This window comes from Crocodylus siamensis, chromosome 5 (assembly GCF_052110815.1).
Source record: "Crocodylus siamensis isolate JL-2025a chromosome 5, ASM5211081v1, whole genome shotgun sequence".
Lineage (NCBI taxonomy): Eukaryota > Metazoa > Chordata > Crocodylia > Crocodylidae > Crocodylus > Crocodylus siamensis.
The window spans coordinates 13,509,729-13,537,312 of record NC_143399.1 but is presented as its reverse complement, the minus strand read 5'-3'; the positions used below and the strand labels follow the sequence as shown (position 1 = coordinate 13,537,312).

General features: G+C 45.1%; 1 protein-coding gene across 5 annotated transcripts in view; it reads right to left on the bottom strand.

The window, feature by feature from the left end:
- FGGY (FGGY carbohydrate kinase domain containing) overlaps positions 1–27,584 on the bottom strand; it is a 419,676-nt gene that overhangs the window by 261,023 nt on the left and 131,069 nt on the right. For 4 of the 5 annotated variants that reach the window (XM_090047285.1, XM_090047291.1, XM_090047287.1 and 1 more), the window contains exon 2: positions 2,747–2,899. The exons of the other annotated variant lie outside the window; for it this stretch is intronic. The gene's annotated coding sequence lies outside the window, so the exon portion shown is untranslated. The remainder of the gene's footprint in view (positions 1–2,746; positions 2,900–27,584) is intronic. 5 annotated transcript variants of the gene reach the window in all.

The window sequence follows — 27,584 nt, the reverse complement described above, 5'->3', positions numbered from 1 at the left end:
GACCCAAGGCCAGCCTACTGAGCTCCAAGCTTCCTCAGCAAATAGAGAACGTGATGCCCATGAACAAGAACAACAATCTGCATTTATAACTGCATTTGTTAGTCAAAGACAGGATCCCTGGCAACATCCAAATGTAACAGTTGAAAGCCACACAGACGCATTCGGAAGAACGAGGAGCAATGTTGCAGCAAGGGAAGTTTAGGTTGGATATGAGGAAGAATTTTCTTGCTAGGAGGGTGGTAAAACACTGGAACAGGTTCCCCAGAGAGGTGGTGGAAGCTCCATCCTAGGAGGTTTTCAAAACTCAGCTAGACAAAGCCTTGGCTGGGATGATCTAGTTGAGGATGGTCCTGCTCTGAGCAGTGGGTTGGACTGAGGTCCCCTCCACCCCTAATTTTTTATGATTTTTATGAGTCTAAGTTCGGAGCCTAACGTAACAATGAAAGAAACGGGGCCGACTCCTCTCTCTAGATCCCCCTGCCACATCACCTCCCTGAGGAAACCCCTTTGACAGGCACTTCTGTATAGTGTCTTCTGCATCTGGCCCAGATCCAATTCTCCATTCCTTCTATGGTGGCTTCTCTGGGACTGGTTTTTACAGCTGGTGCTAGGACAGTAGTGGGAAAATAAATCATTCTTAAAATTGTAAGTTAATTTGTTTTTATCCATTAATTACCCACTACTACATGTTTTGCTACCCAAGCTATCAGTACTTTATGTGGCCTGCGTGAGCAAGCGGTTAGTATTTAACACCTTGGAGAAAGAACTTCTTTACAGTCCGAGCCCCCAAGGTCTGGAATAGCCTGCCACTGGAGGTGGTTCAAGCACCTACACTGAACACCTTCAAGAGAAATTTCGATGTTTATCTTGCTGGGATCCTATGATCCGCCATCTGACTTCCTCCCCCTGGGGCAGGCGGCTGAACTTGATGATTTCCGAGGTCCCTTCCAGCCCTAATGTCTATGAAATCTATGAAATCTGCTATTTAATTCAGTTGCTTTTATAGTGAAGACACTGTAAAAACAGGGACAGAAAAGTAAAGGCACAATTTAGCAATTAGTATGTAAATACAATCCACATTATATATGAAGAGATAAGGACAAGTGCTCCTTTCCCTGGGATTGAGAGAAGCCTCTATAAAAGCTTTGCCTAGTTATGGAAAAATTAATTACACCTTAAAATGGATGCCCAAAACAATGAACTGTATGTTCCGGGCCAAAACGAGGCCTTGAATAAGAAAAGCTTTATGTCTTGAGGCTGAATACTCAACTGCTGGGAACTGATATCACTCTACACTAGCTCAAAATCTGGCCCAAGGTGCCCAATGAGGTCCTGAGTTTCCACTGACAAGTATTAATGGTGTTTCAGGTACACAAAACATTTGTAGGGGAAAATTTGTCAACATCTAGCTGCCTGGAGATCCACATCTGCTGGTTGTGAAATGTTCGTGTTAACCAACTTATGATAGCTCAGAGACCCACTGCCTTCCCCCAGCCTTGCATAACAGAATGATTTATGCAAGATGTCTGGAGGCTGTTTGGGGCAATTAGTACATTCAAAGGCTGGTAGTAAAACATCTGTTGGTGGAAGAAAATTATTTAATTAACCTGCTTCAAAGATTTGATTTTACTTCAAGCCATATCTTTACATTTCTTATCGGTTTTAACATGTCTAAGTTGAGGCTTGCAGGAGAAGTTTCGAAAGCACTTATGTGATTTAGGCGCCTACCTAAATCGCATGGGACTCAGGCCCCTCTCATCCGGTCACCTCATTTGTGTAAGGGGAAAAGGGAGGCAGGAACAGAATCCCAGGTTTAGGGGGAAGAAGTAGGAGATAACTAAAAAAATCCGCAATTAGTGATGGCCAGAAAGGCCTTTCTCCTCTGGAGAGAAGCATGTTCACAGCCAGCAGGCCTGGCCAGGCAGCTAGGTTATGGCAGGCACTGAACCCACAGAATATCAGGGGTAGAATATGGCACCTGTGGTTTTTCAATTAGGATTTTTGCACAAAGACAAGCTATGAAGGAGCTACTGAAATTGGGCTTAAGTTGGGTACTGAAATTAAGTTATGGCTTAAGAAGCACCACCAAGACATTTCCAGACAGATCCATACCATGGAGATAGCATCTCAACTAAACACAATGATTGCCATTAACAAGATGTCCATTGCCAGGAGTTGCCATTCAGCAGTTGTACCCAAAATACCCCAGTTGCTTTCTTTCTCTATGTACAGGCAAGCCACAATGGCATCTCCAATAGCATTGAGTGGAAACTCCTGGCAGATAGTGAATTTCCAAGTGATTACTATAATATGCTAACAGAGACACAAAAGGCCTACTAATCAGGTAAATAGTATAATGCCCTTCGCATATATCGTATAACAGGAGCTACACAATACTCACTTATTTGCTACCTAATACCAGCTAGTAAAACATTGCCCACTTATATATTTACCTGATAGCATGACATTGTCCCAGGCACAGAGAAGAATACCAAATACAAAGAAACAACTTAATTACATATTGACCTAACAGACCAGAATGACTTTCTGGTATGTGATATAGTACTAGACAAATTACTGGGAGACAAAAGTGGAGGAGAGAGGAAGAACTTGGTCTGCTGTTTTAAAATGAATACATCGCAGCACATTAGAAATAGGGAAGGAAGTTAAAAAAAGATGGAAGAGCAAACTGATATAGATGAGATCAGAAATAGTTTAGGAAATGACCATTTCCCTCTTTGGGTACCTCAGCTTCAGTTCTCTCTTTCTGATTCTCTAGAAGCAGTCTCTGGCCCCTAAACCCTTTTTGGCTTCAAAGGGGCTAGGATTTCATCCAAATATGCAGTTGAAGATGCTCTGGGAAAGAAACAAGTTGATGCAGCTCCAGAAGCACATACACCTGTGGGCAAAACAGACTACTGTAAACACTTGTAGGTGAAATAAATTAGCAGTTCAAAGAGACTGTAAGACGGCACAAAGATGCACAGAAGCAATTCCATGCAGAGCACTCCACCTGTGCTCCTCTATGACTTCCAGCTCTACATTCAAGAGCACTTCTTTCTCTGGTGCTTTTGTTCATACACCACGCTACGAGTTTGCATCCTTACAGGTAGCAACAAATACGAAAGGACACGTTGCAACCACGTATCTGCTAGAGATTTTTGGTAAAGTTTTAGGGCTGAAGTCAAGTCTTTTCAGACCCAGGTCTGATATTAGTTTCAATACAGTGCCATTTCTTTTCTGCCTTCCTCTAATGAAAAAAAATGCATGCACCCAGAAGCATATGAAGCAGGAGAAAAAACATATGAATTGGGAGAACGCTGAGACATTCCTGGATGCCAGCTCAGCCACTCACTCCAAGCAGATACTTTCCTTTAAGCATTTTTATATTTTTTGCTGAACGAAGAAGGACTTAGGAAAATGCATAACTACAGGGGGTTTAGAATGAGAAAGGCGTGTGGATTTTATTCTAGCGCCGTTGCTATAAAATGCAATACTGTGGGGTTAGAACCTTTGGGGACTATTTAAATACAGATATTCAGGACTGTAAATGAAAACGGTTGGGTAAGACCGGAGTAAGAGGCCAGGGTCCAGGAAAGCACTTAGTCACATGCTTATTTGTAAGCACGAGCAGTTCCACTGACAAGTCCTGTGCTTATAACTGAGCATGTGAGCAGTACTTGGCGGAAGCAAACAGAGAAAAACTGACAGAGACTGTAGCCTTGAACCTAGTGGTCTTTATACATTAGACAATAACAGCATAAGAGGAAAAGCAGAGAAGCAGTTTTACTTCAGGGAGGTTGCAGATGGCAAGCAATTTCTTACTTCTAAATTGTAAGTAAAAATGAGAGGAAAAAAAGAAATGCAAAGGGTGTTCCTCATGCACGTTATTGTGCAACCAAAAATGTTCCTAAAGCACCAGGTTTGTTTATGTGTTGGGTAGCAACAGTTGTTTTTGGCATCTAACTTTGAACAGGTACCATCCAGAGGTGCTATAAATAGACTGCACATACAAGGGTATCTAAAAATGCTGGAAGCCAGGTTAAAGCATGAAGCAAAAAAACAACACAACCAGACACTAGTGGGAAATGCAAAATAGATGTTCTGTCCATGCTGGAAATATAAAATTAACTCCAGTAATTAGGAACTTCAGGAATGTCAAAAATACCATTCTACCTTACAAAAGAGAACACACATCCTACTCATACTGTAAAGCCAGATCCCTGACAGCACAGTGCCACTGAACTTCAAAATATCTTTTAGAGGGAGAATGCTGCTTAATTTTGCACAGTCTGGTGCGCAATGCCACTTATATCAAAATCTTGCATCCATTGACTAAAACTTCTGCTTTCAAAAAGAGCCAGGATTTCACTTTCAATGCCATCCCATGGTCTGTATTTGTGCATGCAATTATTCCATACCAAGCACAGAACTTTGTGCTTGTCCTCGCTGAATTTCATCTGATCGATTGTGGGCCTTCCTCCAATCTACTTCGGTGAGTCTGGATCCTAGCGCTATGCTCCAGAGGGTCTAAAGCTCTACCCAACTTGGTGTCATCCTTAAATTTGCTAACTGTGCACTCATCTTTCACGTCATTAATGAAAATATTAAACAATACTGGACCCAGGACAAACCTCTGGGGAACCCTACTTGATACCACCTCCCAACTAGACATAGAGCCATTGATGACTACTTGTTGAGTAGGATGATCCAAACAGTTATGTAGCCACCTTACAGTACTTGCATCTAGTCTAGTCTGTATTTCCTTAGCTTGTTAATGAAAATGTTGTGGGAGGCAATGTCAAAATCCTTGCTAAATTAAGGTTTATCATATCCACTGCTCTCCTTCCATCTTCAGAGCCTGTTGCCTTATCATAGAAGGCAACCTTACTGAATCCATGCTGGCTGTTTCTGATAACTTATTCTCCCCTAGGAGCTTCACACTAGGTTCCTTCTTGTTCCATTACCTTGATCTTTCCAAGTATCAAGGTCATGCTGACTGGTCTATAATTCCCTGGACCCTCCTTCTTCCCTTTCTTAAAGATGGGCACTATATTTTACCTCTTCCAGTCATGCGGGACCCCGCTCATTGGACTGCAAGGTTTTGAACCTTATGCATTTATTCAAAAGAAAGTTATTGTGGACAAATACTGTGCACACAATTCCTATGGGAAGCTGATCAGGTCAGAAAAGAGTGATGTCAGATTGTTCTGACCGCAATTTTAAAAATCATGAATGTGATGCAGCTAGAATATAAGCAGAGCATGGAAGTGCATTGCCACTTAAAATAGTTCTGGATGGCAGATGAATAACATGTGACTTCAGTGTAAAATTGTAAAGATCAACCTGGTAGAAAATAGCAGCATGTAACACACTGCAAGCTAAGTCTCCTACATGTTTTAACTTGGTTTCCAGAGAGCGTTGACTTTGTTCATTTGAAAGGCAGTATCCTCATCTAAAGTCCCCTACCATATTTTCAAGAATAGGCCCTTGAGCGGTAGCATGTACCTAACAGAGGCTTTCTGTATAAAATGATTTCAAGCAAACAGTACCTCAATTCCACATTCCCTCAAATTTTACTTTATTTTTGGTTATTTCAATAGAGAAAATTTCCATTTTCAGGTACAAGTAGGCCGATAGCTGTTCAAAAGTTGACTATATTTTACTCCCCACTGAGCTCAACATGGCTTTCAAAAATTGCACAGCAAGCAGTTTCATGCATCCTTGCTTCATCATGCCCCCACATCACCTACATTTTTTCAGATTCCCAACATGCTTTGTGAAGCATTAGACTTGCGTAAACGGGGATCATAATCAGCTGTCGTAGTGTCTTTGCATTACCGTGTTCAATAGTCCTCCCCATACCCACCCACAAATATCTCAGTGCTCTAGTCCACACTCCACAGAAGAATTTATTCCTGGACTACCACAATCTTCATAGTTTCATAGTCGGTCAGGTCGGAAGGGACCTGAGCAGATCATCAAGTCCGATCTCCTGCCATGGCAGGAAAGAGTACTGGGGTCAAGTGACCCCGGCAAGGTGTTCATCCAGCCTCCTTTTAAAAATCCCCAGGATCGGAGCCAGCACCACTTCTCTTGGAAGTTGGTTCCAGGTCTTAGCTGCCCTGATTGTGAAGTAGCACCTCATGATTTACCCTCTGCCAACTTGTGACTGTTATTTCTAGTCACTCCTGGTCGTGCCTGGGGGAACAGGGACTCCCCCAGTGCCTGCTGGTCCCCTCTTACTAGTTCGTAACAGGCCACTAGATCCCCCCTCACCTTCTCTTGTGGAGGCTGAACAGGTCCCGTAGCCTCTCCTCGTAGGGCCTGCCCTGCTGCCCCCTGATCATGCGAGTGGCCCTCCTCTGGACTCTCTCCATGCTGTCCACATCCCCCCTGAAGTGCGGCGCCCAGACCTGGATGCAGTACTCCAGCTACGGCCTGACCAGCGCCGCATAGAGGGGGAGGATCACCTCCTTGGACCTGCTCAAGATGCATCTGTGGATGCAGGACAAGGTGCGGTTGGCCTTCCTGACTGCAACTGCACACTGCTGGCCCATGTTCATCTTGGAGTCAATGATGACTCCAAGATCCTTTTCCACTTCTGTACTGACAAGAAGGGAGTTCCCCAGCCTGTAGGTTTGGTGCTGGTTCTTCCTCCCCTGGTGCAGCACCTTGCACTTGACAGTGTTGAATCCCAGCCTGTTCTCATCCGCCCACCCCTGTAACCTGTCTAGGTCTGATTGCAGCTTATTCCTCCCTTCTAGTGTGCCCACATCCCCCCACATTTTAGTGTCATCAGCAAATTTGAATAGGGGGCTTTTTACCCCCTCGTCCAAGTCACTGATGAAGATGTTGAACAGTGCGGGGCCGAAGACCGAGCCCTGGGGGACCCCACTGCCCACATTCCTCCAGGTCAAAAATGACCCATCCACCACCACTCTCTGGGTGCGGCCCTCCAGCCAGTTGGCGACCCATCTGACTGCATAGGTGTCGACGCCACAGCCCTGTTTTTTAATGAGAACGGGGTGAGAGACAGTGTCAAAGGCCTTCCGAAAGTCCAGGAAGACGATGTCCACTGCTACCCCTGCGTCTAAGGATTTGGTGACCTGGTCGTAGGAGGCCGCCAGGTTGGTCTGACAGGACCTGCCTCTAATGAACCCGTGTTGATTGCCCCTAAGCATAAGTTCCCCTGCTGGCCCCTCGTGGACATGCGCCAGGATAATTCTCTCAAAAAGCTCTTCTCTGTGGATGCTACTGATCTGCTGTAAAAGATGCCGATCCTTGTCCAGAATAGGTACCATGCTGTTAAACGCCACTTTGCATCCTGGCTTGTGGAATTCATGGACAAGGAGGAGATGGGTACAAATCTAGAGTGCAACGCTTCCCATTTACTTGCTTTATTTGAGCTCTTAGCCAATGCTCCACAGGGAGCTTGGGGAACCATGTACTGGTTTTACAGAGTATACTTTTGCCTTTGGCTTCTTTTCCACCTTGATTCTTTTGTCAGAGCTTATATCCCCCTTCTAAATGTCCCACCCAGGAGGCACCAGTTACAACAAACAAGATTAATGTCAACTACACTCACAGTATGGAATAAAAGAGAACATTTTTTTTTTTTTTTTTACTCAGGGTCTCACTTAAACTGCAAAAATAAAGTATGGGTTTGTATTGGCAAAGGCTTCCCTTGATCTGTGAATTTCAAGGAAGACAAAATTATCTGTGTTCTTTGTGAAGCAGCAGTTGTTTTAGTGGGGAAGAAAGCCAAGACAGCTGTTAGCTAGTTTAATGTAAAATACTGACAGTGACATACCAACAACAATACTAGCAGTGAGGGACTTGGCCAAACTGCAAAATCGCCAAATGTTATTAATGCTGTTTGTAAAGAATTTGAAAACCTGTAATAATCTAATCTTTACAAATGGAGCAAAAAGTTTTATTTCAACCGATCCCGGTCTGCCGTGTTTTGTAAGATATTACAGCAAAAGCAACATAATCCCTGAGTTTCAAGGGAAACCTTTGAAAACAATTAACTTTTGACATGGATGGGATGATCCTGGGCAGGGTTTACAGTTTTACAGAGGAGACGCTGGCCATGTTTAGTTTGGATGCAATATCTGCCCTACTGGGGAAGGAAAGGCCGTGAGATTTCGACAGCTTCTTAGAAGTCTTCAGTTGAAGCTACTTGAATGAATGGCTTTGTTCACATGACCTGTAACATTCCCAACTCCATGATTGGGGAATATGAAACAGTTTTTTCCACTTCCTTCACACAGGATGAAAGACAGCATGTGCAGTGGTTAGAAACTAAACAGGTTTTCCTGACTTCGACACCAAGCCTACCATGTGGTCTTGGTCAAGTGACTTGACCTTGTTGTACTTCATTTCTCCGCTTCTGCTGGCTTTCCTCACAAGGGGACTATCAAGGGAAATGTATGGACATCCTCAAATAAAACAACACCTAAGTGCAAGAAATCTCAGACAGAGAAAAAATAAGCCCACGCTATTAGCTCTAAGTAGCATCCTCTGTCTCCTTTCAAGGGATGTAATGGAAACAGAGGTCAGCCACTGCTGCTGTGATAGGAAGGAAAACTTCATGGCCTGGACATGGATCAAATTCCACCAACTTTCCAGCCTAGTCCCCCACTGATTTGTCTAGGAGTTTAAGAACATATCCTAGGATGATTTTCAGCTGTATAACCCCGATATACGCACCACTTACATAGAATTTACATTAAACAGCCCTTTCATGATGTCGCTCTGACTCATGCTAGTTTTTTCTCCTCCTTTTATATTTAGCAGGAAAGCATGTGTCATATCTTACATTCTGTAACAGATATTCTTGAGAGGAGAAGTATATCTTAAAATGAAGGTCTTTTAAATAAGGAATGGTCGTACTGTTCATGACCATTTTCACCTCTGGCATGTTGGTAATATGCTCTGTCTTTTGAAGGAGAATCTCCACCCTCTCTGAACCTAGATATGTGAGTTTACCCAACAAACTACCACCATTTTGGGCCAAACCACAATGGCAACCCAAATAGCAAAGGGCTAAAAAAACCCACATTGCTAACAATAAATTGAGAAATGGGGTATTTCACAACTGGATGGGATAAGCTGTCTGGCATGCAGAGAGGCACATAAGAATTGAGCATTCATTTTAGGAGGTCCTCCATTATTCCTGAATAATGTAAATTTTAAAAACATAAATTTTAAAAACATCAGGAGCCCGTTGAATTATTGCATTTCCTCTCCATCATGGATTTTTAAGATGTGCCTATGTTAGGGGAGTTTTACACCTTTATGGCAATTAGATCACAGCAAGTAACTCCATGCAGTAGTTATCCAGTGCATTTTGCTTTTTTCAGCTCATAAAATGCTGACAAACAGTTTGAGATTTTCACAAAATATATTCTTCATTCAGCAAATCATTCTTTCCCTGCAAGACTTGGCGAGCAAACTGCATTGGTTCATGTTCATTGCATGTACAGGTCAGGTGCTGGCATACTTCTTGTCCAACTAAATAAAAGTAACTTGCAATCTGGTTTTTATCACAAATACTCCAGTATTGCAGTGAAAAATCACTTTCAGGGATCAAAGTCTTATAGTTGCTGTTTTATGCCCCAATTCAGCGCGCCCTTATTTATTGTAAGTAGTTCCTTTGATTTTAATAGAACTATTCATGGGCTTAAAATTAAGCGTGTGCTTATATACCCCACTGAACTGAAGGCCTTAATGGAGTTACTATCTGAAACTCCTGGCTGATGAATATGAACTGATCAGCTCAGTCACTAACCCCTCATTTTGCACTTGACAGAGCCCCATCCTATTTTCAAAGGAATGCTCCTGGAAGATATTCAAAATGGGAGTATTACAGTTTATTCATAAAGGAAGCCTAGATATGAATGCTCTATCTTTATTTTTTATTTTTTGTCCTGAGTATTTAGCTGCTATTCAGGGCCTCATGTTAGAATGAGAACAAATCATAGAGCCAGGTATTTTTTTCTTCCATGCAACGAAAGGTCTACAAAGATTGTACATGCCATCCTGTTTCCCAGGGCCCAGCAGGACTCCAATAACAGGAAGCAGTTCTTTGGTCGCAGTCTACTTCTCTTTCCAGACAACACCTTCCCCCCCAAAAGCTCCCTATCTTAGCTTTCTCTCAAAGGCACGTTCTTCCTTACTTTCTTGCTCCTCTTTCCTTGGCTTCTTCTGGGAGCTTCTGCTGCTAGTCAAACAGAGCCTCACCAAACAGCATCTGCTGCCCATACAGCTGGCCTTGCTCGCTAGCCTCATTTTGGGTGGTTGGTCCTATCATTTCAACCACCTTGTTTCAAAAAGGAATGCAAGTGCTACTTACACTCATCCTGAACAAAAGGTGGCTGTCACACTTCACTGAGGTTGCACCCCAAATGCCCTGACTATGACAGCAACTACTAAACTGAGCTTGAAATCAAGAGGTGAAGAGAGAGGGCTGGAAGAAGGGAAGAACAAAGAAATAGAGCAAAGAGGGAAGGAAGCAAAAAGGATCTCAAGCAAGAGCTGAATCACACAGAGCCAAGCTCTATATTGATGTGTCATACTTAAAACACTTGAAAGGTACAGTTTGTACCATCTTAATTCCTGTGGTCTGTGAAATCTCCTGAACTCCTTGGAGGAATTGTTACTGGATGACCCAAAATACTCCAGTGGGCCCAATCCTGCCATGCCTATTTGGAAAGGTAGTCTTACCCGAATAGAGAGAGAGAGCAAGAAGTAGCTTTGGAGCATGTTGCCACTATAATACATACATACAATACTTCACAAAGACGTTTGTTAAACTGTTAGAAATAAAAGGGGGAGCAAAGGGACACTAGGTTTTCTCTAGCCAGGAAGAATAGGGGCCTCTTACTGCATTAGAAAGCCTACAGATCCCATCTCTGCACTAGCTGTACCCATTCTGTTTGTGACTTTTGTGTTTTTGCTTTTCAGCAGCTGTTATACCTATCTGTCTCCTGCACACTTTCATCCTTCTGTGCAAAGTGACCAGCAGTTGTTTCAGCTATTGCATGTTTGGGTACTTAACAGCTGCTCTAGCAGTAAGGGCATGTATCAGTCATACACATCAGGGTGACTGCGTTGTTGTTAAACCTGATACATAATGTGTATATAATTATGCCCTGAGGTCCAGCTAGCTCTCAACTCACCCTCCCTAGAGATATGAAGGGTGAGAACCGATCAGGAAGATACAGCAGTTCACAAATATAATGTCACTGTAATTATTAACATAATTCAGAGATTAAAGTAGGCAGTCTACCAAGGCTGGCTTTAAGGTTCAAAATGGCTTCTTTTCAAATGTCTGCTATACATGGGCCAAGCAAATGCTTATTCCTCCCATTCACACTCAAACCCTCTGCCTTTCCCAGCCTTTTCTTCTCAGTACCACATTTGCCCTTCAGAAAAACCTACGGTCTTTCTCTTTCCCAAGTTAATGTTTCTATTCATCCTCCCAACCAGTGCGTTAGACACTCAGTGAGCTTCTTTCCTCCCCACCCCAGCTTTTTCCAAGAGAATCCCTTGTGTGATACCCCGGCGCGCTAAAATCAATGGCAGAACTCCTCTTGACACCTGCGAGACCAGGATTTCATGTGTAATGGGAGTCTTGCTCTACTATGGCTAGGTCAACCCTTACCATTTTACTGTACTTTTTCTGAACACTTTCTGGTGACTTTTTATTAATTTTTTTGGTCATGTGGTTGGTGTTCATTCGATCTTGAGCCAACATTGATTAGAACTAGATTGAATGTAGGGATATGCAATATTGTAGCCGCTCTCAGCTCTGGTAACACGCCTCAGTAAAAGACCCACAACTACAAGATTTCAGTTTTGTACAGGAAAAGTAAAAGCTACCCCACAAGATATAGGGCCTTGCTTCGCAATAGTTTTGGCTAGCTCCTGGAGCTCCTAACCCATGGACTGTCCTCACATTAACACCTTAAAGTGATTTGAAAGACTGATTATGTGGCTCAAAATGATACCACTCCAGGGCAGCGTTATCTCTAATCGGCACTATCCAGCTTCTGTGCCATGGTGTGGCCACTCCCCCAGATGTGCTGCTCCAGGAGCCCAGGATCTCTCACACCCCCGCCTGTAGAGCAGGGATAGACGCCTGCCCTGGTTCACCAGTCCTTTTGTGGCAACACACAGCTCCTAGTCCAGTCCCTGCTCACCAGGCCTCTAGTAGCAAGTCAGAGCTGTGCAGGTGGGGAACAACCAGAGAAGGTTTCTAGACTGCTCCAAACCCCAGTCTAGCACTGACAGCTGTCAACATTTGCGCATCTTGCAGTGTAAGGTGTAACAAGGCCCATGCTCGGGTGGGGGTGATGATAGCAGTGCAAAGCTGTAAGCAGGGAACAGGCAGGAATCACAAAGGCTCTTGCTGAGATCCCTTCTGATCCAAAATATTTTTGTTAGTCCCTGGCCTTCAGAGGCATTTATTTGCCCTTCTGTTTTTACAATAGTTAGCCTTCTGTTTCAATCAGACCCTGCCCACAGCTAACTGCAATGCTCTTGTATTGTGAGGGTTAAAATTCTGTGCTGAGCTACTCCTTGTTTTAAAACATCCTCGCCTCTTGTTGTGAAAGAGCCTCCAATACAATAAAATGACATTATTCCTGTGGCTTTGGAGAAACACAAACTAATCATTTGTGTGTGCCAAATTGTGCTTTTGGCAGACAGCTTTATAAAAAAAACCTGCTCAGAACTGCTGACCCCAGCACCGGGTTTAGGCACTTACATTTCCCAGATTGAGACAGGAAGACAGTTCTTGTAAGTAACAGATGCTCTGTCTCTTCCAGGATCTGCATCACCATGAAAAGGATGAGATTTCATCTGCTATATTACCTCCGGGGTCAGATCCCCAACAGGTGTCATTGGGAGCAGCTTCATTGCCTTTAATGGAGCATTGCAGCCAGTACACCTGATTAGGCAGAATCTCTAAATGAAACACAGAGATGCAAACTGGTCATATAAAGTCAGCTCCCAATAAAAGGAGGGGTAAAGCTTCCATCAGCACCAGCAGAAACAGGATCAAGCCTTTATAGTTGGCCTATGCCAAGTCCAAATCTCTTCTTGCCTACAACTCAAAGAAGTTGTGCAGTTGTAATTATGGAGAAGACTGTAGCAAGAATCAATCCAAACAAACCCACATGTTAACAGGGGGACAACAGGGCAGGCCGTATGAGGACAGGCTGCGGGACCTGAACCTGTTCAGCCTCCACAAGAGAAGGCTGAGGGGGGATCTTGTGGCCTGTTATAAACTAGTCGGGGGGATCAGCAGGCACTGGGGAAGTCACTGTTTCCCCGAGCACCGCCAGGAGTGACCAGGAATAGTGGTCACAAGCTGGCAGAGGGTAGGTTTAGGCCAGATATCAGGAGGCGCTACTTCACAGTCAGGGCAGCTAGGGTCTGGAACCAGCTTCCAAGACAAGTGGTGCAGGCCCCTACCCTGGGGGTGTTTAAGAGGAGGTTAGATGAACACCCTGCTGGGGTCGTTTGACCCCAGTACTCTTTCCTGCCATGGCAGGGGGTCGGACTAGATGATCTGCTCAGGTCCCTTCCGACCCTACAAACTATGAAACTATGAAACCTCCATTTAAACCAAGTTGCTTCCCCACTTCCTCCTCTACTAGCTGGGAAGGCTCTGTCAAGTGCCCTGAGGTTCCCACATTGCACCTGTGCTCAGCCATTTCAAGAATTTAGTGCTCGCTCAGGTGTTTATTAGGGGAAGGTGCATCCAAGTCAAAAGGGAATGTGTGTTTGCAGAGTTGACAGGAGGAATTCAAAAGAACATAGGATGATGCAAAACCATAAGTAAAACTGACCTATTCCAAAGACTAAGCAAAGTTGCTTCATCCAGGAAAGTTGATGATGGGTAGGAAGGGCGACAGAGAATTGCATTACTCTCTCCACACTATAAAAGCACTGGTTTTCCATTTGCCTTTATTGAGGGATAAGTAAATGCTCCCCAACAGTAGGTGTCCTTGGGGAACCACGATGAGTGGGTCCAATTCTAATGGGCCTGTACATGGCTCTTCAATATTTGTGTCGGTGATCTGGAAGCGAATACAAAAGTACCACTGCTTACATTTCCAGACATCAAGACTGACAGAGGGAAGTAATGATGAAGGCAGGGCAGTCACACAAAGGTGATCTGCACTGGTTTCATAAACTGTGCCTATTCGTACAAAATACATTTTGAATACAACTCAATATGAGGATGTATATCTAGCAACAAGGAATGCAAGTCATACATACAGAATGGGGGGCTGTTTCTTGGAAATCAGTACCTCCGAAAATGGCTCTGGGATCATAGGGAACAAGCAGCATTGTATCAGCCTCTAGCCTGATGGTGTGGCTAAAAAAGCTGGTTATATTTTTGGATCTGTAAGTAGTAATTTGATGAATAGGAATAAGGAGAGGAGTTTACCTCTGTATATGCCTCTTGTGGGACTGACTCTGGAAAACTGTATATCATTCTAGCACCCACAATTTTAAAAGGCTGTCCAAAAATTGGAGAGGATACAGAAAAGAGCTTCAAAATTATGAGGGACAGGAAGTTCCTTACAGTCAGACACTAAAAGAGCTCACTCTGATGAGTTAAGCAAAAGGATTGAGAGGTGACTTAATTACAGCCTATAAATATGTTCATTGGATGAAAATACTAGGTGCAAAAAGGGCTTTGTAATTCAGCGGGAAAAGATATAAGAAAATCCCATAGCTAGAAGCTGAAGCCAGACAAATTGAAACCAGAAATACAAATGTGCAACAGCAAAGATTAACTATCAGGGCAGACTGCTAATGGAAGTAACAGATCCTCTAACAATTGATGTCTTTAGAACAAAAGTAGATATTTTTGGATGATGAGCTTCAGTCAAGCACAAGTCTGTGGGTTTCATACAGTGGTGATTAGTGAAGTACCGTGACCTGTGAAAGACAGGAGTCCAGTCTCAACGATGAAAAGATCCCCTCTTGCCTTAAAACTCCGCAAATCTGGAAATCACCTTTCATTTCCACATAATCAGCTTGAGATCTAAATCCACCAAGAGGGGATAGTTTGCCTCAGGATCCACAAACAACCAGATATTTGGGCTGATTCTCTGGCAATGAGCATTTTCCTTTTGGGAGGTCCAAGTCAATCCACCACAAAACCCATGTTTTAATGCAGGGAGATACTGCCTATAGGGCACACGGCAGTGCTATGCAGAGAGAGCTAAGCTTGCTCTGCACACGCTAGTTCTGGACTCAGAAGAAGTATTAACGAAGTGCTGCACCTGCTGAATTAGCCCCGCTGAGAAACCAGGCAAATCAGCCCAGGCATAGCAATGCAACAGCATGGCTCCACTGCTTCTGGAGCTAGCACACGCAGGGACAGCTTGTGTATCTCTGCCCAGCACTCTGCCTTGCACGGGATTCACTCTAGCGTGCGAGCGAGTAAGTTCGCATCTAGTTCAAGTTATCCCTGCGTGGCACAGAGCCATGCTGCATAGACATTGCTGCTGCTATTCAGCATTTGGTTCGAACGAAGGTCAGTCACGTGCTGACGCAAGTCACCCCTGCAAGCAGAGCCAAGATGGATCTACCTGTTAAATTCAGTGCTCAGTGCAACAGTTCAGGTCCTCTTCATTTCTTCAGTGAGCAATAACACTTTCACTCTTTTTTTGTCATAGCATTTAGGTAATACCATCTGACAAAGGCAACCAATCGCATATAAAAAACAAGCATGGTTGTCTGCACCGACGTTTTAATAAGTAGTGAGTGATAACAGATAGACTCATGATTGATTCGCAAGCAAAAATTTGTGAAGTGAATTGTTCATTGCAACTGGCTTGCTCCATCCTGGCCCTGGAAGGAAGCTGTTGAATAAGATGCCTCCACAGCTACCCTTCTGGAAGTCGCCTTTTCCTGCCTCAAATATTGGCAATGGGCTCCTGCAGGACTCGACTGTCATTATGATTTACAAGCAGGCAGCTAAAAACACTAATGACTGTGACTCTCGCCACTAATTACCACTTAATCAGACACTAATGGATCTCATTGGTGGGTACAAGGCTTACTGTAAAAGCTTCAGCAATTTAAAAGGAACAATTTTATTTATGAAACTGTCACTTATCTTAAAGCATTATGGGTTTGAAGCACTGATAATGGAAAAACACACCCTCATGTTTCACTACACTTCCAAATTAAAATGGAAGTGTTCACAGTAAAACCACCTGCATCTGAACTTGGCTTAGTTAAAAAAATATTGGTATAACTCATATGGGTTAGACGTGTGATTCTTTACTAAAATAACTATGCTGGTAAAAGCTCTAGTGTGCTAGCAGGTATATTTATATAAAGATGATCTGCACTCAAATAACTATTCTCTTCACCATGTGAGAATAGTTAGTATACAGCCTATTCATGCCAATGTGACTGTGCCACATGGGGCAGGAAAGGAGAGGTGTTGGCTTCAAACACTTTAACTCTACTGATATAGTGGAACAACATTTGTGTTGTGTTGGGCAGAAAAAGTCTTCAGGAGGTCGAGCCCAGTGTCACCCTGTGGCCTTACTGGTGGTAGAAAACCCTGGTACTAAGAGGTTGTGTCTACACAAGCAGAGTATACACAAGTACTAAATGACTGTGCAGTAACCGGAGTTACCGTGCAGCAGCATCGCCGAATGCCTTTTAGGTGACGCTGACTGTGCAGCAATTCATTACTACTGTGCATAGCATCACATCACACTTTGTGCCTTGCAACACTACTGTGCAGTAGTAAGGAGCTACTGTGCAGTCAGCATCGTGTGTAGATGTGGCCCAATAATACCATATACCAGAGTTTTTCAGGGTCTCAGACAAGTGCTTCTGGAGTCCATTGCTGAAGACAAAGCCAACTTTTCCATAACTGTCTGCCTCCTGAACTGCTGCGCTGCATCCCCATCACCAACTTCTGCTAGTGATAGGAATTGGGAGTCAAACTAACTGCCTCCTGCCACAATTACAGAGGGACTGGAAGATTATTGGCTTTCCCAGCAGCAAGGTCTCTCTCGAGATCCAAACCGGCAGTCTACCAATGTAGAAGTTCACATGATAGTTTATCAAACAGCAAAGCAGCTGTTCAAGGGAAGTGGGGCTGGGGACAGAAACCCATGCCAGAGAGAGACACATTTGCAAAGTACAATGATGCTCTCCCTAGCCCCCATTTGAACTATACTTATTGCAGTGTTTAGTAATGAGGGACCCAACTCATTCAGTCTTCTGCATGCAGCAAACCCACTGAGGGCCACAGCGGTTCCATGCATGGCAGACTTACCGGTCAGGCATTAGGACAGCAATAGAAGGGGACACGGACAATATTTTAGTCTGGTAGGCCCTCCTTCAGGTCAGATAGTTAAAATATTTTCCACAAAATCCTTGTTCCAGCATTCTGCTTCCGTCCCTGACTTACCACACTGGGGACAAGCTTCTTGCCAGTACTGGATAACCCTGGAGGACAAACCCAGGCAGTTCTGCGCCGTTCCGAAAGAGACACGATTTCAGAATTCAAGTGGAAAACTGTTGTGGAACAAAGCAGGGGCCCAATGAAGCAAGGGATTGCTTCCAGATTATCCAGAGTTAAGTAGATGACATCTGGAAACCGCAACTGTTGCAACCATGCTGGGGCCACTTGTTATCACTTTTATCCGGAGTTTGTTTGCATGTCCTTGGAGGCTCCGTGACAGAGCAGGACCAATGGAAGATGCACGATAAATCATGGCTCCCACGGACGAGACTGGTGTCAGGAAGAGGTTAATTCCATTATAGTGGGATGGTCTGCTTTATGAAACTACATATAACTGGTGGGTTTGCGTAACCTAACGTCAGACTGATTATGTAAGGATCTCAGGGATAGCCTATATTTCGAGTCCGTTGGCACTATCCTGATAGACAGCTCCAGTGAAGGAGCTTATACTGGCAAAAGTGTTCAGCTAGTTCCCAAATGGAACATGCCAGCAAAGGGACTTGTATAGTGGTATACCTATACCTACATAAGTCTTTTGCCAAAATGGGGATGTCACCATAAGGGATGGGTTTTGCACATTCCTCACTGATATAACTATACTAGCAGCTAAGTTTTGCAGTGCAAATGAAGCATCAGGTTTTATTTAAAAAACAAATTCTAGCCCTTGATGGCTATGATTTTTATCCGGATCTCATGATATTTTAGGGCTTGACTCATGATTTTTGAGTTCCTGGGGTATAAAATACCTTAATGAGCAATGGAATAAGTTCAAATGACAAAGGAGGATGCTACAGATAAACTAGTCTGAGTTTACATTTGAAATTATTTAGTAATAGTTTTATACACAATCAAACACACACACACACACACACACTTTTATTTTGGTTTTTCTTAACATTTTTTTTCCAATTAACAGGAGTTTTGGATATGATAATGGCCCCAATTTTCTGTTTTCCCAAACCTCACCTAGTCAGTTCACCTGTACAAAGTGCTTCCAGCCTTTCTGATTCAATAGCATTTTACATCCTCTTTCATTCACTTTTCACTGTTGTAAATGATTTTGCAACGCATAGAGCAATAAAGAAATCAGGACCCTCTGTTTGACTTGGACGAGATGAGCTAGGTTAGAAATGTGCCATACAGAGGAACAAAGAGCTACTAACTCCCATGATTTTGCTGGGAGAAAACTTAGAAATCACATCAAGAAGACAGGAGGAAGTTATCTCAAGAATAGTTTGAAGAAGCAGGTAACTGCACTTGAAAAGGGAGGGGCTTGGGGGGTCACTGAAAACTTCAAAATTGTTCCAAACTACCCTCATCCTTCTTTTCCATTACAGAGAGCAAAACCTGCCCTGTCAGATGCCAACCAAGCTGTTACTTGTTTTGTTGTTCATGTTGCTAAGTAACAAGGCTGTTTTTGCTTATTTGCCTCCCTTGGGCAATTTCACAACACTTTGTAATATACACTGCTCTTTTTGGTTGCACATCTGGTTTAGATTTTCAATTTCAGAACCCCCTCTGCAAACCACGATATTAGTTTTCATATCTATCATCTAGGCAATCTGCATCAGATATGACCCACCTCGGCATCAGCCATCCAAAATGATTGCACTAGGGAGGCGCGTTTAAGTCTCTTGTGCATTTATTACATTCATTACAAAAGGTTATTTTGCTATTGTAGCTGAATTTGGGTGGGTTACGCGCTACGTCTAATTTGCCATGGGAAATTAGATATAAGTATCATTAACCTTGCCCACTTCTTCAAGACATTTGATAGACTGTGCCTCAACAACGCTAGCAAGGAAAGAGTACAGCAGTGTGTTAACCTGATCATCTCCCCAGCAGATTTTAGGCAATTTCTTCCAAGACGCCTAGACATTTGTTTCCATTGTGAGCAACTGCTCAAAGAAAAGTAGTTAACTAGCACCAAAGGGGGGTTCCTCCTGTGTTTGAAAGCTCGTGTTGTCGTACATCAAAACACCCCCAAAATATTCTGGAGCAGGTGCAAGCTCGACACAAGCTGAGATTCCAACACTGCTGTTGGCCAATGCTCCACATGCGAAGGTTCCCGAACTGTGGGTTACTTCAGATCCAGATCGTACCCATTGAAATGTCATCATGTGGCAAAAGCAGGTCAAGAGGAGATTGTTCCACAAACTTATACACACTGAGAGCACTAACAGATATCACCACCCTGCTGCAACCTATTACCCAAACGAGAACACCCGCCAGACCCTGGCATGGGACATTTTGGTTTTCCAGTGTTGGGAGCAGATCCTGCACTTCATCCCCAGCCCGAGAGGAATTCTTTACTGCCCTTCTCCAGCCATTGCAAACTACTTTGCAGAAGCAACGCATGCTTTCTGTTCCTTACCTGAGGCCAGAATGGTACTGGAGCTGGAGGTGCGACAGAAAGGTAAGTGGCAAGGGGATGAAGGGAGAGGTAGACACAGTGGGAGGGAGGGTGATGGCTGCACCCCTACCTCCACCCTGGGTTTGGGGTCAGAGTCACAGTTGTTGCCCCAATCCAAGATGAGGAGCTTTCTGCCTACTGTAAATGTAAGTTCTGGACAAGCCACTCTTCCAATTTTGCAAGTGCTAGCACGCAATGCACTTCATAGTACCTCTGACCAGAAAGGCCTGAAGTGCAGGAAATGAAAAGAGGTTTAGATTTAACAATTGGCAAAGAGGCTGCCAGAGAGAAAAGCTAAGTTGAGGATCTGCCTGGTGATAGGCAATTTGCAAAAGTGCGGGTAGGGAGAAAGTTAGGGGCCTGCTATACAGAGCTGGAGAGGTGTGGTCTGTCTGTAATTATAGTTGTGCTAAGGTAGCCTCAAAAGCTTCGATACTCTCTCCTTTGGTACATGATTTTTGGCTCTTACCTAAGCCAAACACCTAAGCTGTTTGAAGCTTAGTCTAGAAATATGAGCCCCAGAGTTTTGATCAAATTCTTGATCTTTCCTGAGTGTTCAATGAAGAAGGAAGAGGGAGGCAAACACTAGTGTAATAAAGACAACTCAAGGAGAGGGAGAGCCCCATGCAACAAAATTGTCCAGTGATCAGCAGGGGATAAAAGGCAGGATTAGTAAGTTTTCCTATCCCAGATACATTTTTTATCTATCTAAAATTATCCTTTTGTTCTCCAAAACCCAAAACCTTTCAGAGTCCAGGGATGAGCATCCACCTGGATTGTGGAAGGACCGCACAATGGGAACTTGAACCAAGGTTGCTTACATTAGACATCTAGCAGGCTGAGGCTGTGGCACTGCCTTCCCTGCTCTCACACCCATGCTCCCAGAATCACTCTCTTTCTCACCCTCTTTCTTTCACCCCTCAGGAACTGGAGAATTCTTCTAAGAAATTTTAAGTCCCACAAATCACCATTTTCTGACAAAAAAAGAAATGTAGTGAAAAAGAAAGAAGGAAAAGAATCCGCATCATGTGCTCTGTCAGGATCCTAGCTTCTATAAACTGTAAAATGGGTATGACAATGCATATCTACAAGTAGACCAAATAACTTAAAATACTTTGAAACCCTCAAATAGAATGGTGCCTGCCACAGGGGGGGTGAAGCAGTGTCCAATGCACACCGAATATCACTCATGATACAAACCAAAAGGCAGAGGTGGAGAAAGGGGTACACATGAAGCAAGGGTACCAATGCTGGAAAGAAATCAAAAGCAGCTGTCTCCTGGCTTTTGTAGCTCCATAATTTGAATAAATCAAAATAATTAATTACAGAGTAAAATAACATTTTAACGGTTGTGGAATAAACTACCCACAGTGGTAGAATCTCTCCTGACAAAGCTGGATGCCTTTCCAGAAGATGTTTTAGTGAGACAAGTTATTGTGCTCAGTACAGGAGTAACTGATTTAAATTGTATAGCTTGTGTCACCACAGGGCCGTCCAACAGGTGGCTTATGGGCAGAGCACTGCTGGGCAGTAGCTGCCGGCTCTCTGGATGCGTTTGAGTCGGTGGCCACTGTCTGGGGTGCTCTGCTCAGTGTCCCTGAGGGTGCACTTACTTTGACCCTCTGACCCACATGCACGTTCCCTTTTGTCGTTTTTTGTCCCCCCAAATTAGTTGATACTTTTTTGTTCTCTTGTCGCCCATGAGTGGCAGCCTCTTGAAAATTAGTGGGCTTAAGCCCATGCAAAAGGTCTCAAAATAGGCCAACTGCTGGTTTATGGGTCACATGCGGCCCGTAAGCAGCTAACATGCAGCCTGCAGGCCCCCACAACTCTGTAGCTGTTGTGTTGGGCGGGGGGAGGCCTGAGGGACCACATACCACTGCCACAACTTCTGCAGCAAGGAGAGGGAGCACCACAACCCATGTGGTAGGGGAGTTGGGAGAGGCTGCATGCCACTGGCACAGTCCACATGGACCCACCACGACAGCCTGAAACCCATGTGATGTGTGGCCCCTGGCCATGCCAACGTTGAACAACTGTGAGTTAGAGGAAGTCAGATTATCTTAGATTTGGCCTTAAACTCTACGAAAGCATGAACTGGCTTCTCGCCATTTATTGTAGGCCATATCCAGTGACCGACTTTGGTGACCTCTCATCAAAAACTTGTAGAGTTTTTCCATTTGTAACTACCTGAAAACCAAATTAAATCACTGTCTGACTTCGGTAACTATTAATACCCTCACTACAATTGTCAAGTGGTTTGAGATGACTGTACCAACTTCAGAGTTAACCACAACAGCGACCGTAAGAACCTGAAACGGCCAGTAAATACACTTTTCCTGCTCAACAACAAAATAGAGGTCATGACCATTTTACCAGCAGAAGGGGAAAGCCTTCAGTTTTGCTTTGCAAATGGAAATCATCTTACAGCTACAGCACCTTGCTTAATACAGAGACGTGGCCTTTACTCTGACAGCTCACTGAGTCCTGGAAATAGAAGAGGAAGAAGAAGAACTTCAGTTAAAAAGTATATTTAAGATGAAAAAATTTGCATCTGGTACCACTCCTGCAGGAAGAGATCAGCATTCAACTTTCTAGTTGTGAATTATCTATTAGGCAATAGTTTTCAGGAGTCGGTATGTGCACGCAACTGTGTGGTGGTCTGTGCCTCTTAGAAGAGGTTGTTATTCAATGCCAAAGGACTGCATACCAGCCCTTACCTTCCTACCCAGCCAGCTTAATGCAATTTATGTTTAAATGGAAAACAGGAAACCTGATCTTCTTCCCATGAAAGTGTCTGCCAAGATTTCCATTTTCTTCACGGAGAACTGGATGAGTGCCGTTGATGAACTGTTTTCAGGCTTCATGAGTTTGGATTTGGACTGACCCTACAATTCCTAACTGAACATGCCATTCTAATTCTTTCCACTTTAATTCTCTCCATTCTCCCTTTCCCTTAAGGCCTGTACTTGGAGGCGATAATCATCCACACTGAAGGTGTAATGGGAGCGGTGGATGCTCAGAACCTCCAAAAGTCAGGCCTTTAAAAAGGTAATCATTACAAGAACCTCTGGGCCTTTGCTCTGTTTTATTATGGCCAGCCTGTCTTTTTTCTATAGGGGGAAAAGAGGAAAGAAGGCTGAGTGGAAGTGAACCTTCCTCTCTGATGAGAGAAGAGGCAGTTTTTGAAGGCTGCTGCCTTCTGATGTTGCAGATTTCAGAGATTCATCAGAACAGGAACCAACATTTGTACTCAGTCAGGAGTCATACGGCAGCTCTGCCATGCCTCTTTTCTGGCATGGAATTTAAATAGCTTATAGAGTTTGCATGCATCACATCAACAAAGGGTTTAGAAGAGGGTTAACATCTCCATGTGGAGGTGCAATCAGAAAGAAGAGGATGGTGCTTTGGAGAAAGGCCACTGCTATGCCCTGCCTTCTCCCATTCCCAGCCAATTACAACTGAAATCTGCAGGGCTTCGAGCTCCTGTGGGAAGCATATCCATGAGGGGCCAGGGAACTGAGGGAGAAAACAATGCAGAAAAGGCAAAACTCCTCTTGCTTATGTGTGGTTCATTATCAGTCAGGTGTGCCACCACTAGTATATACACAAAAGCAGCAGTGTGCCTCAGCCTGAACAGCCCCTAGAGTGTCCTACCCATCCACTCCCACTTTTATGCTTCAAACCCACAGATACACCAAGGAAAGCATTCCACACCACCCTGCTGTGGCTGCTTTCAAAGCCTCGATCAGAAGTTGGACTGTACTTCACTGGACATATACCATTTTTTACCAGCCGAAAATCTAAGGAATAATCTTAAGTAATACAGAAGTTGGTAGGCACCTGAAAACACACATATGTACAAGCAGCAAAAACGTGCATAAAACAGGCCAGAAAAGTGCAAACAGAAGTGCTACTCCCAGGTCTAACTCATGGAGCTTCACAGAAAGCGCTATGAGTTAGACTGAACCTCTGAACCAAACGGATGTTAGCTGTTGGGTCGGGAGGGAGGGGAATTGAGGTCCAATGGTATTCTCTTCTGTTCTACCAGTGAGCGGATGTGGAAGATGGCATGAGACATGCATCGCAGAGACCAACTGGCAGCTTCGGGAATGGTGTCTTGAGGCAGGCTTTGGCTTCCTTGACAATGACCCAGACTTCACGACGAGAGACATGCTCGGGTGGAATGGGCTCCACCTTTCCCCTAAAGGTAAGCGTGTGTTCTCTTCTAGGTTGGCGGATCTCCTCAGGTGGGCTTTAAACTAGGCTCATTGGGGGAAGGGGAAGACAAGGGAGGAGGAAGCCTTGGACCACTAAACCAATCGGCACTCATAAGTATAGCCCAGCCTAGACTGACGAGGGGAACATATAAACAGGTAAGCAACAGGGGCCAGTGCCACAGGAGGCCTCAAATACCTCTACGCAAATGCTCGTAGTATGGGAAACAAGCAGGAGGAACTTTACCCTCCTGCTAGCTGACACCAACCCAGACATAGTAGGGCTCACTGAAATGTGGCGGAACCCAATGCATGACTGGGCGGTGAATATCAAGGGCTATAGGCTGTACAGGAGGGACAGGACAGGGAGGAAAGGCAGGCGTGTGGCACTCTACATTAAGGAGGAATGCACATCCTCACTAGGTACCACGTGGTCAGAGGAGGGGCACATGGAAGTGCTCTGGGTTAGAATACAAGGCAGTCAAGGGGAAAGAGACCTAACAGTGGGGGTCTACAACAGACCGCCCAACCAAGGAAGGGGAAGAGCTAGACCAGGAATTCTTAAGTCAGCTCACGGAGGTAGTTAGGTCAAAGGATGTAGTCATCATGGGTGACCTGAACTTTCATCTGCTGGGAAGAGCAGTGAGCCAGGTCTGAACGCTCACGTAGGTTCCTAGCCCAAATGCAGGACCTCCATCTAACCCAGGAGGTGCACAGCCCCACGAGGGAAGACATCTTGTTGGACCTGGTGCTGGCCACAGGTGACAACCTGGTGAGGGGGCTACAGGTGCTCGACCACCTGGGCGACAGTGATCATCGCCTGCTGGAATTCACCATCCAGTGCACGGTGGCAAATGCCTGCAGCAAAGCAGCAGCCCTAGACTTCAGGAGAGTGGACTTCAATGAGCTAAGGAGAATAGTCGGGAAAGCACTGAGGTCCCGGAGGGGATGGGAGCCAGGTGTCCAAGGAGAGTGGTTGCTCCTTAAGGAGACGATCCTCCAAGTCCAAAGGGAGGTAATCCCAACATGGATCAAAGGGAGCAGAAGGGCACAAAAGCCCCCGTGGCTCACCAAAAGCATCCGGGAATGTCTTCTAGCTAAAAGGGAGACGCACGCCCAATGGAAGGGAGGGGCCATCACCAGGGAGGATTATACTGCAGTTGCTCAGGTATGCAGGGGGGCAGTCAGGATGGCCAAGGTGGAGATGGAACTGGGACTAGCTTCCCGGATCAAGGACAACAAGAAGTCCTTTTTTAAATACATAGGGGGCAAAAAGAAGGTACCGGGTAATGTGGGAATCCTGCAGGACACGCTAGGAAATTTGCTCATCATGCCAGATGACAAAGCTAACCTATTTAACAACTTCTTTGCTTCCATTTTCCTGAACAGGGACCAGATCAGCCCCCCCACCGGCTCCCCTCAGGCCCCAGGGGAGGCACACCTAGGCCAAGGGTCTGGGAGGATCTAGTCAGGGAACTTCTGGAGGGACTGGATGTATTTAAATCAGCTGGTCTGGGCGATCTGCACCCCAGAGTGCTGAGGGAATTAGCTGTGCGGGACCCCTGGCATGGCTTTATTCATAGATTCATAGATTCATAGATGCTAGGGTCGGAAGGGACCTCAATAGATCATCGAGTCCGACCCCCTGCATAAGCAGGAAAGAGTGCTGGGCCTACATTACCCCAGCTAGATACACATCCAACCTTCTCTTGAATACCCCCAGGGTAGGGGAGAGCACCACCTCCCTTGGGAGCCTGTTCCAGACCTTGGCCACTCAAACTGTGAAGAAGTTCCTCCTAATATCCAATCTAAATCTGCTCTCTTCTAGCTTGTGGCCATTATTTCTTGTAACCCCCGGGGGCGCCTTGGTGAATAAATACTCACCAATTCCCTTCTGTGCCCCCCTGACGAACTTATAGGCAGCCACCAGGTCGCCTCTCAACCTTCTCTTGCGGAGGCTGAAAAGGTCCAGTTTCTCTAATCTCTCCTCGTAGGGCTTGGCCTGCAGGCCCTTAACCATACGAGTGGCCCTTCTCTGGACCCTCTCCAGGTTATCCGCATCCTTCTTGAAGTGCGGCGCCCAGAATTGCACGCAGTACTCCAGCTGCGGTCTGACCAGTGCCCGATAGAGGGGAAGTATCACCTCCTTGGACCTATTTGTCATGCATCTGCTGATGCACGATAAAGTGCCATTGGCTTTTCTGATGGTTTTGTCACACTGCCGACTCATGTTCATCTTGGAGTCCACTAGGACTCCAAGATCCCTTTCCACTTCCGTGCCACCCAGCAGGTCATTTCCTAGGCTGTAGGTGTGCTGGACATTTTTCCTCCCTAGATGCAGCACTTTGCATTTCTCCTTGTTGAACTGCATTCTGTTGTTTTCTGCCCACTTGTCTAACCTGTCCAGGTCTGCTTGCAGCTGTTCCCTGCCCTCCGGCGTGTCCACTTCGCCCCATAGCTTAGTGTCATCTGCAAACTTGGACAGAGTACATTTCACCCCCTCGTCCAAGTCGCTGATGAAGACATTAAAGAGTATCGGTCCAAGCACCGAGCCCTGCGGGACCCCACTGCCCACACTCTTCCAGGTCGAAACCGACCCATCCACCACAACTCTCTGGGTGCGACCCTCCAGCCAATTCTCCACCCACCGGAGCACTCGTGGTGCTCTGGTGTGGTACCAGAGGACTAGAAGAGGGCCAACGTGGTTCAAAAAAGGCAGGAAGGATGACCCGGGGAACTATAGGCCAATCAGTCCTACCTTGATCCTGGGTAAGCTTTTTGAGAGAATTATTCTGGAATATGTCCGCGAGGGGCCAGCAGGGGAGATTATGCTTAGGGGCAACCAACACGAGTTCATTAGAGGCAAGTCCTGCCAGACCAACCTGGTGGCCTTCTACGACCACGTCACCAAATCCTTAGATGTAGGGGTAGCAGTGGACACAGTCTTCCTGGACTTTAGGAAGGCCTTTGACACTGTCTCTCACCTCATTCTCATTAAGAAATTGGGGGACTGTGGTGTCGACACCTACACAGTCAGATGGGTCACCAACTGGCTGGAGGGCCACACCCAGAGAGTGGTGGTGGATGGGTCATTTTTGACCTGGATGGATGTGGGCAGTGGGGTCCCCCAGGGCTCGGTCCTCGGGCCCGTACTGTTCAACACCTTCATCAGTGACTAGGACGAAGGGATAAAAAGCACCCTGTTCAAATTTGCTGATGGCACTAAGATGTGGGGGACTGTGGGCACGTTAGAAGGGAGGAATAGGCTACAATCGGACCTAGACAGGTTACAGGGGTGGGCAGATGAGAATAGGATGGGATTCAACACTGTCAAGTGCAAGGTGCTGCACCTGGGGAGGAAGAACCAGCACCATACCTACAGGGTGGGGAACCCCCTTCTTGTCAGTGCAGAGGCAGAAAAGGATCTTGAAGT